General features: G+C 38.3%; 1 long non-coding RNA gene across 1 annotated transcript; it reads left to right on the forward strand.

Annotated features, from left to right (window-relative positions):
* Positions 1-1,265: 1,265 nt before the first annotated feature.
* Positions 1,266-7,950, forward strand: LOC122550721. Its single transcript, XR_006311926.1, has 2 exons — positions 1,266-5,757; positions 6,829-7,950. It is a non-coding gene; the product is annotated as an uncharacterized LOC122550721 (long non-coding RNA).
* Positions 7,951-10,742: the final 2,792 nt, after the last annotated feature.

The following is a 10,742-nucleotide window of genomic DNA, read 5'->3' on the forward strand; positions in this document are numbered from 1 at the left end:
CCTGCCAGTTCTTAATATCCCCCAAGACCAAAATCTTGGCGTCTCCCACAGCCCTCAAGTAGAAAATTCCATAGTTTCACTACCCTCTGAGTACTTTCTCTTTGGCATTACCCTAAATGATGAACCTCTTATCTTAGGATTGTTGCCATATTTTAGATTCCCAGACCAGCAGAAATAATCTGTCTATCCTATCAAGCACCTTCAGATTGTGAGATAAAAGCCAAGTACTGGAGAAACTCAGCAAGTCTGACCATGTCTTTGCAGAGAAAAACAAACCATTTCAAGTCCAATACAATACTTCGGAATAATCCAGCATCGACAGTACTTGGCTTTTATGTGAGCCTTCAGAATTTTGTCTCTATAAGGGTCTTTCATGCTTGTGAACTCTAAGGAATATAGGCCCAATTTACTCATCCTCTTATCCTAGGATGACATGCAAACTCATTCCAGAGACTAAGTCCATCTTCACTGTGCCATTTCCAATGTAAGTATTTCCTTTCATAATGGAGACCAAAACTGCGCACACAATTCCAGATATGGATTTGCAAAATCCTTTTGCAATATTAGCAGCAGTTCCTTCTTTCTATACTCCAATTGTTATCCAAAAAAGACCGACGTGCTTTATGTCTTCCTAATTGCTTGCTGCACCAGCATTCTGCATGTTCCACTTCTTGTAAAAGCATGCCAATGTTTCTTTGAGCTTTAAGATGTGAAAAATTGTACCTTTTTTGTAGATAAGTGCCTTTCTGTTCTTAAGACCATAGTAATTCCCTACATTATACTCCATCTGCTATCTTGTCTCATTTAATGTCTGTGTCTTTGCAGCCTCTGTCCTCCCCACAGTTTATCTTTCCACCTAACTTTGAATCAAAAGCAAACCTCAACACATTGTCTCTTTATTCATGTTTTCAAGGTCTTAGTGCATGCCAATCCTTGCAACACTCCACAATTTGCTGTCTGCCAATATGAAACTACCCCATTTATGCCCACTCACTATTTCCTGTCCAGTAACTCATTACCCCCAATTCCATGTCCCTTGGTCTGCTTATTAATCTTCTATATGGCACATGATTCAATGTTGTTTTTTGGAAATTTAGGCACACTGGTGGCAGTGATTAGCACTACTGCCTCAGTGCCAGGGACCTGGATTCGATATCACCTTTGGGTGACCTGTGTGGAGTTTGCACATCTTCCCCACGTCTGCATTTCTTCTGGGTGCTCTGATTTCTTTTTACAGTTCAAAGATGTGCAGGTTAGGTGAATTGGCAATGCTAAATTGCCCATAGTCTCCAAGGATGTGTAGGTTAGGTGAATTAACCATGGGAAATGCAGGGTTACAGGGATAGGGTAGAGGGGTGGATCTGGGCAGATGCTCCTTGAAGGGTCATTGTTGACTTGCTGGGCCATATGGCCTGCTTCCAATCTAAGGATTTGATATTCTATTGATTTCCCTTTCATCTGCCCTTCTGGTTACATCCTCAAAGGACTCTAATTTGCTAAACATGATTTTCTTTTAGAATTTTTACTACTTTATACATTTTTACTACTTTTTTTTGGTTTTCTACATGCATTTTTAAAACTTTGACTGGCCAATGGTTTTCTCTCTCTTTCTCTTTCCTCCCCCCTCCCCCCCCCAATCCGTCCTTGGAAAGTACTGTAAAAGTCTGTAGCTTCCAAATTGATGGGACCATTCTCTAATGAATTTTGGTACTGAGCATATGTTCTGATATTTTGTGCTACTAAATTATCGGTGCTATCTATATATGATCCAAAGACATTAATTCCATGTGAATGTCTATTTTGTGGGGATTATTGTAAACTGAATTTTTAAGTAATGCATTGTGTTAGTTAAAATAATATTCAAACTCTGGAGCATTTAGATTTTGGAATATAAATAAATGGTGCACGTTATCCATTGTTACTCAAGAATTCTTTTGAGATAATGACCCCAATTATATCGATACTTCTGATACTGTGATACCATTAACAAAATACTCATTTACTGTACTTACTATGAAATATATCTGGAAATAAACCTTAAGTATTGTCAAAACTTTAGATTTAACTTCTGAATGTCATGTAAGAAATGACATAGCATGTTAATGATAAAGATGACAATTTCATGTGAGGACTTTTCCATTTTTACAGAAAATATCAAAAGCCTTTGGTCTTGTTCAGCTGTGAAAACAGTTTTTTGTTTAAAATGCCAGCTTTATTAGTGTATCTTAGCAGCAATGATAAATCAATATTCTTATAATATCCAGAAAATGAGATTGCTAGTATTTGACCAGTCCAAAGGTCAAAAATGAGGGTGTAAAGAGATTAGTGATGGTGGATAGTTAAGGAGAAAGCTTACAGCACCAACAGTAACCCCAAAGACTGTCCTTACCTGGAGGTTTTAATTGCACAAAAATAAAATGTCTTGTAGCTCTTTTCAAATAAATTGCATCCTAGGATGAGAAACTAAGTTGAAATATTCAACTTGTTAAATTCCACATTTCAAAATGAGCACCCACGCACACATTGCAGTGCACTGTTAAATGGGATTATGTATATTATATGAAAGTTCAGACATTAGATCTCAACCCATTATCCTTGAATTTGTTGATTCCATGACCAAATTGAAAGTTTCTCTCACTGTTTAAAATAGTAAATGAAATATTAAAATCATTCAATATTTTCAGGTGTTTTGTTCCTTACAGAAATCTGCTTTTAAAAATATGCAAACAAATTTAAACCAAGTACAGGGTAACAATCTTACAGTATATTAGTTCCTTATTTGACTTTTTAGGCCATCTTCCTTGAGCAATAGAATGTAGCCGCTTTTATTATAAGCAGCTATTTCTGGAAAGTGAGTCACAAAGATATTGATTATAACTTGAACAGGATTTTAAGGATTCATTACATTCAGAGATGCTGAGCAATAGAGAATATATTTCTATAGAAATATAGAACCAGAGTGGAAGGGTACTGACTCCTGTCCCCACTCCTTTTTCGTCCTTTTATTATCTGTATTGGGCAGCAATATACTAGAAACTAAATATACATTGGTTTGTGTGTAATACAACATTCATCAAAATACAATAGTATTTTTTTTAAAGTTGATTTTTCACTTGTGAATATCTTGCATGCCCTCTTGCTGTGATAAGTTATGACCTCTGAAATTGCATTGTTTCTGGCTTCCATTCTTGTTACTGATACCACATGAGGTTTTCACTACAAGTGACCTTAATTATAAATCTTTTGTGATTTGCTGAGTAGAAGATTGCATGTTTCAATTTAAGCTTTCCATTGCCTAGTGACGACTACTCAGTAAATTCTGTTGTCCATATCAGCATAGTGTTTTCTCAGTACACCTAGAGTTAATTTCCTGTTTTTCTTGTCTACTATTCTTCCTGCCAGTTTACTTAAAACTGGAGAAGTAGAATTTGATTTTTCAGCCTTGATCATTTGACAAGAATATCAATCTTGATTCCTGTTTAAAACCTTCCTTCATTGCAAGGGGTTAATCTTTCTGATCCAAAACATCATAACACAATTTAAAGATTGCATCTTCCAATTAATTAAAAGAAAGATTTACTGCTTTAATTACTGTTCAACATGGTATTGTAACACCAAGTTAATTACGAAGCTGATTTGTTTGATCATTGATCAGTGTAGGTCATTTAATGTGCAATTGGTCACATGCATGCTATAATTTCCAAAATGCTTCTGGAATTGGTGTGAAGTGTCAATGATATCTGATACTGATTGCTGTTCTTTAGCTCCTGTTTAAAATGCCGGGTGTTAATACAGAGGGACATTGATTATCCGTACAAGATGGGTGGGCATTATTTCGTTTGGATAATTGATTATCCGGATAATTGATTTTACCTTGGACAAGGGAAGCCATGCTGATCTAACGCTGTGCTCTACTGGAGAATTTGTTTAAATCTATAATTTTAATGTGTTGAGCGCAAGAGGACACAGATTTCACATGAATAAAATAAAGCAATGATAACACGAAAAAAATGTTTTAATGCAGTAGCAGTTTGCATTTGGCACGGAGTGGTGAAGACAGCATTAAACAAGGTTTCAAACAGCTCCTATGATTGCAAGACCGTTTCAGTTTCTGGGAACTCAGTCTCACAATAGTAATATAGAAGCACCACCTTGCGCATGCGTTTACGTTCTCGGCTATTTTTTTTTCATGAATGGTCTGGTAAAGTGACGGGAATACTGTAAAACACTTACTTTTGCAAAGGGCTGTGTAACAATCCTTACCCAAAAAATATCCAGTCGCTGATGTCTGTCTTTGTTTTTGCCTGTGATTTTGCATGTTCTTTAGTACAGTTACCTCTTTGTTGTAATGTTTTTGCAGGACCTTGAAATCCTCTTCTGATTAATCTGAAATTCATATTATCGAGGTTCCTCTGTACAGGAGTAGTTCCAAAAGTGAACTACCATAATTATCTGTATTGGAGATCCAGAAACGTCTAGGCTGCCAATCAAACTGGTTTTCAGTTGATTCGCTGAACCAAGAACTCTGCTTACCTGGAGCTTCCTTATCCCTCTGACATTTTCACCCTGAGCTAGCTTTTGTGAAACTATTGCTATTCTGTAATTACTGAACACACCAGCACAATGGTTATTTTGCAAGGTTCTAATTTTACAAGGACCTCATGCCAGTTATTCATGTAAAAGAGAAGACTCTTTATAATAGTGACATCAGAATTTTAGGGACATGGTTGCAATGTGACACATCAGAAAGTTAAATATTCCAGGCTACACAACATTTTCAAAAGATAGGTAGAATGAAAAAAGGAGGGTAGTCTTGATTTAAAGCTATGAGAATGGAAGGATCTTTGCTTAGAGTGAATCAGTAGGGATGTGGAATTAGGAATAAACTAGATAGTTATATCATTGGACAGAACTTTAAGCAAGAAATTATAGTAAATTTTAAACAAAGATGCTATAATAATCATTGAGGTAATTGGTCTCTTAAAAACATAATATTGATGCTGGAAATCTGAAATAAAAACAAATACTGGAGAAACTGTATGTCTGGCAATATCTGTGGAGAGAGAAACTTAACATTTTGCCCTTAAAATCTCAAATGAAGAGAATTTGAAGGGTTTTGTTGCAGACCACATTCTGGGTTAAATCTGAGAATAAACAAGGCCAAACCAAAAAAAAGTACCTTGAAGAAGGTGAGGTAAAGAAAACAGATTACCATAACTCATGCTGTTCCTAGCTCCATTGGTCGTAATTCACAGTTTAAAAGATGTTAATGCCTTAGAGTCACACTTACCATAGACTACATGAATATATTGACACTCATGATGCCAGCTATTGATATTACTGGTCAAGTCAGATTCTAGACTGAAGAATGGCTTTAAATATTTCAAAACTCATGGTGAAATGCAATGTGTTAATCCCAAAGCACTCCTTTACAGTACTTATACCAAATAGAATTTCCTTCTCTATCACAACTATAGGGCTTAATTTTACTGCGACTTCAATTCTGTGTTGAGAATCTGAGTGCCTCTTCCTGAAGGCTGCATACCGATTTAGAAAAGAAAGTCGAACCAATACTTCTGACCTGGAGTTTTAAAACTAAACTCCTTACTCTGAAGTAGTCCCCTTTTTTTTCTAAACAGTTCTAAACTATCTCCCTCCTTTTTTTTTTAGGAGCAACTGTTTTCCACATACAGCTTGAGCTAAGAATTCTGGGAGCGTGAAACCAAAATGACTGACTTCAAGCTATGGGTGTTTCATGTAAGCCAAAAACAAAACTACTATCTCTAGATCCTTCTACCTGAAACTTAATGCTCAATTGTACTGTTTCCTGGTAAACTTATCTAATGAAAACAAAGCCTTATTACTTCTCAGGAAGTCTCTCTTTGTATTTTCAAAGAAATTGCCATAGCTACAAATGTTTTCAGGTTAATCATTTTCATCAAATTCAAGTTTAAATTCTAAAATAAATGGTATTTTATACATTATATATTTCTTTTAAAAAAAAAACTCCTTGTATCACTACACCATTATAGTAGGTTGTATTTAAAGTGCATAATTTCATCCATAGCTAGCTGCTGGATATTTGTCTTTATTTGCAATGCCAAATATTAAGTGTCCGAAACTGAAACTGGATTAAAGTGTCATGACTTGGATGCTGCTGTCGGTGGCAGTGCTGTAGTATAAAGTGAACATAAATGAAAATAATTTCATTGCATTCAGCTACCAATTTTTGCTGTCAAGCTGCTGATTGCTAATAGCTTGGCACTGCCAACAGAGATTATAAATGAAATCCTTGCAGGTTTAGCAGAAAGGGTACAATGGGTATTTTCTATATTATATCAGTCATCAAACATTCATGAGGATTATATTGTTACCTATATTGATTGATAAATTCTTGATGTCACAAGGAATTAAGGGCTACGGGGAGAATGCGAGTAAGTGGAGTTGAAATGCCCATCACCCATGATTGAATGGCGGAGTGGACTCAATGGGCCAAATGGCCTTACTTCCATTCCTATGTCTTATGGTCTTGTATGCAGATAACACAAAGTAACTTTGTCCTATAAATTATAAAACCCTATTACTTATACCGGAACCATCCCGTGTTTTTATTTCAGTAACCATCCTCCAATATCTCATTAAAATCTGCAGTCTGTGTGTCTAAACAAATGAACATTCCCTAGTGTTTTTTTAAGTGAACGTAACAATCAATTTTATTTCTGATTCTCACCTGCCTCCTTCCTGCTTGAACATGGAATTTTAGCTGGGGGGATCACCTGAATACCAATGACATGTTGGAATTCTAATTGATTCCTCCTTCCTAAACAGACACAGATCATTTTCTTTGGTCTGTCTAACAAAAATGGGAGCACCTTACTGTGATGAGCAGTCTCCAGAGTGGTGACTTCAAAATCCATACAGCCATGTAGTGAACACAGAAGAACATGGAGATTAACCAGTTGCTTGGCAAGGGAGCCAATGTGGTCAGGAATGTGTTGGCTATAACCAACGATGGTGATATGTAACACTATTTGGATGGTAATGAAGGATGTTCTCAAATGGGGCCCCCCTTCATCAAGATGATCATGTTGGAAATATATGGATTCAAAGCTATGGATATTACCTCAGCACTGGAAACTTAGCATGATGTTCAGGAAAATTGCAAACTATATGGAGTTCTTTAAGGGCATCTAGGAGAAGAGCCTGTTGCAGCCAAAGATTTTCATGACAGAGCCTTTGTTCACTGTTATCCTGATAGGACTGATGCTGACAATGTAACTTTTGAACTCACCATTCACCTCCGTATGCGCTCACCTTCCTAACCAATTACTTCAAGTTTGATTCTGCATATTGCCCTTGAGGCTGTTATCCAACTCCTTATAGAATGGCTAAAATCGCTGTCTCTAGATAATGTTTAGACCGAACAGGTCTGTGACATACAGCTCTGTGCTGTATTGATTGGTCTCAGGAATTTGCACTGAGGTAGACACCAACTGCAGTTGGAAGACTAATCAACCTGATAAAAGACATCCTTTTACTACTTGAAACCTATGGCTTCAGGGACTCTGAAGCTTGGGGCAGCCGTTGCAAAGGCACAATAGGTCCAAGGCAGTGACCTTTCCTTATCAGCCATCATACACTGACAGGAAACTGATACATTCTTTGTAAGTCACACAGCCCAAAGGGTATGTTATAAATCAAGAGTATTAAAAATGTATTGAGTCTCCTCAAAATGGAACATGATTTATACAGGAAAAATATATCTTTTGGACTTCCAATATGAAATATTTTGCAGTTCAGTTATATACTTGATGGAACGTACTTTGTAAATATTACAATGGTATAGAGCCTTGAGATAAGTAATTACTGTAAAATCTATATTATTCAAGGTCAATGTTTTGTAATGTGTTTATTTACAAATTTTATGAATAAAATATATTTTTAGAAAAACGTTGTACAGTTTAGCAAAGCAAACTTCCTAGTGTTTGTTCAGCTAGGATCCTATATCTTGGAGCTTTGATTACAAGATTATCTGAAACTACAGAAAAAGAACTTCAGTTCTCTATTTTTAAGTCAGGTTGGCTAATCAATCGCCACAGTGCCATGGAGTTGATTGAACCAACTTCCTTCAGGTACTGGATCTTTGAATTTTCTAACAACTTATGCTGGATGTACTCCATCTCAGAGTGCAGTTATAGAGTTATGCAACATGGACACAGACCCTTTGGCCCAACTCATCCATGCTGACCAAGTTTCCCAAACTAAACTAGATTCATTTGCCTGCATTTGGCCCATATTTCTCTTTTCTATCCGTGTACCTGTCCCAATGTCATTTAAATGTTGTAGTAGCTTCTACCATTTCCTCTGGCAGCTCATTCCATATACGCACCACCCTTTGTGTGAAAATGTTGCCCCTCAGGTCTACCTTTAATCTTTCCCCTTTCACCTTAAAACTATGCCCTTTCACATTTAACTGATAGGAACATCTGAAGCTGCAGCAGGGAGATTACGAAAGTGTATTCTTCTCCTCCTTTAGCTCTAAGGGAGTGACTATACTGGTAAGAAGAAACCTCCATTCCAGATAACTGAGCAAATTAAGGATGAACATGGATGGTTCATCATTCTTAAAGCTCTAATTCATGGAGCAGAGTATGGCATCCTACATGTTTACTGTCCCCCGGCACACCCTCTTAAATTTCTAATTGATGCAGTTGTTAAATTGATAAATCTTGGGGTGTGCCGTATGATCATAGGAGAGGATTTTAACCACCTCGTGGATCCTGGATTAGACAGGATGTCAAGGGCCCCGGCGGGCACATCAATGCAATCTAGATAGTTGTTGGATTTGTGTGAGGAGTTGAGATTGGTGGATGTGTGGAAGTATCTCCACCCTCATGGAAGAGAATTTACCTTTTATTCCAACCCACAAGTGTCACACATGAATTACTCCTTATGCCGTCAGTCTGTTGGGACAGAACATTGGCTTGCAAAATAGAGAATATAACTATCTTGGACCATGCAGCAGTGTATTTAGATGTTAAAGTCAAGGGTGGCAGAATAGATGCACAGCACTAACGCATTGACCCGTTCCTGTTCATGGATAGCAAATTTGTTCAGTACGTTACAAGAGAGTTCAGGGCCTTCTGGGATATCAACTCAGGTACGGCCAGTAATCCGGCAATACTTTGGGAGGCCACTAAGGCATATTTACGAGGCCTGATCATTTTGTTTTCAACGACTAGAAAGAAGCAGAGAGGAGAGCAACCACGTATACTGGAGACACAGCTGAAGGTAGATGAGGGAGCATATTATAATAGACTTTCATTGGTCAAGCTGCAGCCAGTCACAGCTCTCCAGGCTGCTCTCAACTCAATGCACACACAGGTGGCAAAAAAAGAGGTCTCCTTTGCTAAACAAAGATTGTTTGAATCTGGAGATAAGCCAGGTAGATATCTGGCTAGAAAGAAAAATGCTTCCCAATCCATTATGTCTGTAAGAGAGAGGGCTGGCACAGTCACCTGTGAGTTGAGGAAGATCAATGCTAGATTTCAGGAATATTTTGCAGAGTTATACTGGTTGGAGGGTGGCGAAGATGGTGCAATGAGAATGCAGTCCATTTCTGAGAACCTGGACCTCCCCAGTATAAACACGGAACAGGCCTCCCTGTTAAATGCGCCAATGACAATACAAGAGGTGCAGGAAGCAAAAAAGCATCTCCAAGGTGGCAACGCACCGGGGCCAGATTTTATAAGAGTCAGTTTTATAAGAGTCTTAGAGATATACAGCATGGAAACAGACCCTTCGGTCCAACCCGTCCAGGCCGACCAGACATCCCAACCCAATCTAATCCCACCTGCCAGCACCTGGCCCATATCCCTCCAAACTCTTCCTATTCATATACCCTTCCAAATGTTGCAATTGTATCAGCCTCCACCATATCCTCTGGCAGCTCATTCCATACACGTACCACGCTCTGTGTGAAAAAGTTGCCCCTTAGGTCTCTTTTATATCTTTACCCTCTCACCCTAAACCTATGCCCTCTAGCCTCCTGTGGGCTTCACAGGAGGCTCCCAAGCACTGAGGATGTCACCTAGACAGGGGATGAAACGTCTGCAACACAAATTCCCAGCTCGGCAAAAAGAACCACAACAACGAGCACCCGAGCTACAAATCTTTTCACAAACTATGTCCTCTCGTTCTGGTCTCCCTGACCCCAGGGAAAATACTTTGTCTATTTATTCTATCCATGCCCCTCATAATTTTGTAAACCTCTATAAGGTCACCCCTCAGCCTCTGATGCTCCAGGGACAACAGCCCCAGCTGGTTCAACCTCTCCCTGTAGCTCAAATCCTCCAACCCTGGCAACATCCTTGTAAATCTTTTCTGAACCCTTTCAAGCTTCACAACATCTTTCCGATAGGAAGGAGAACAGAATTGCACGCAATAGTCCAACAGTGGCCTAACCAATGTCCTGTACAGCCGCAACATGACCTCCCAACTCTTGTACTCAATACTCTGACCAATAAAGGAAAGCATACCAAATGCCTTCTTCACTATCCTATCTACATGCGACTCCACTTTCAAGGAGCTATGAACCTGCATTCCAAGATATTTTTGTTCAGCCATACTCCCTAGGACCTATGGTCTTATGGTCTTACCATTAAGTGTATAAGTCCTGCTAAGATTTGCTTTCCCAAAATGCAGCACCTCACATTTATCTGAATTAAACTCCATCTGCCACT

The sequence above is a fragment of the Chiloscyllium plagiosum genome, chromosome 6 (assembly GCF_004010195.1).
Source record: "Chiloscyllium plagiosum isolate BGI_BamShark_2017 chromosome 6, ASM401019v2, whole genome shotgun sequence".
NCBI classification, from domain to species: Eukaryota; Metazoa; Chordata; class Chondrichthyes; order Orectolobiformes; family Hemiscylliidae; genus Chiloscyllium; species Chiloscyllium plagiosum.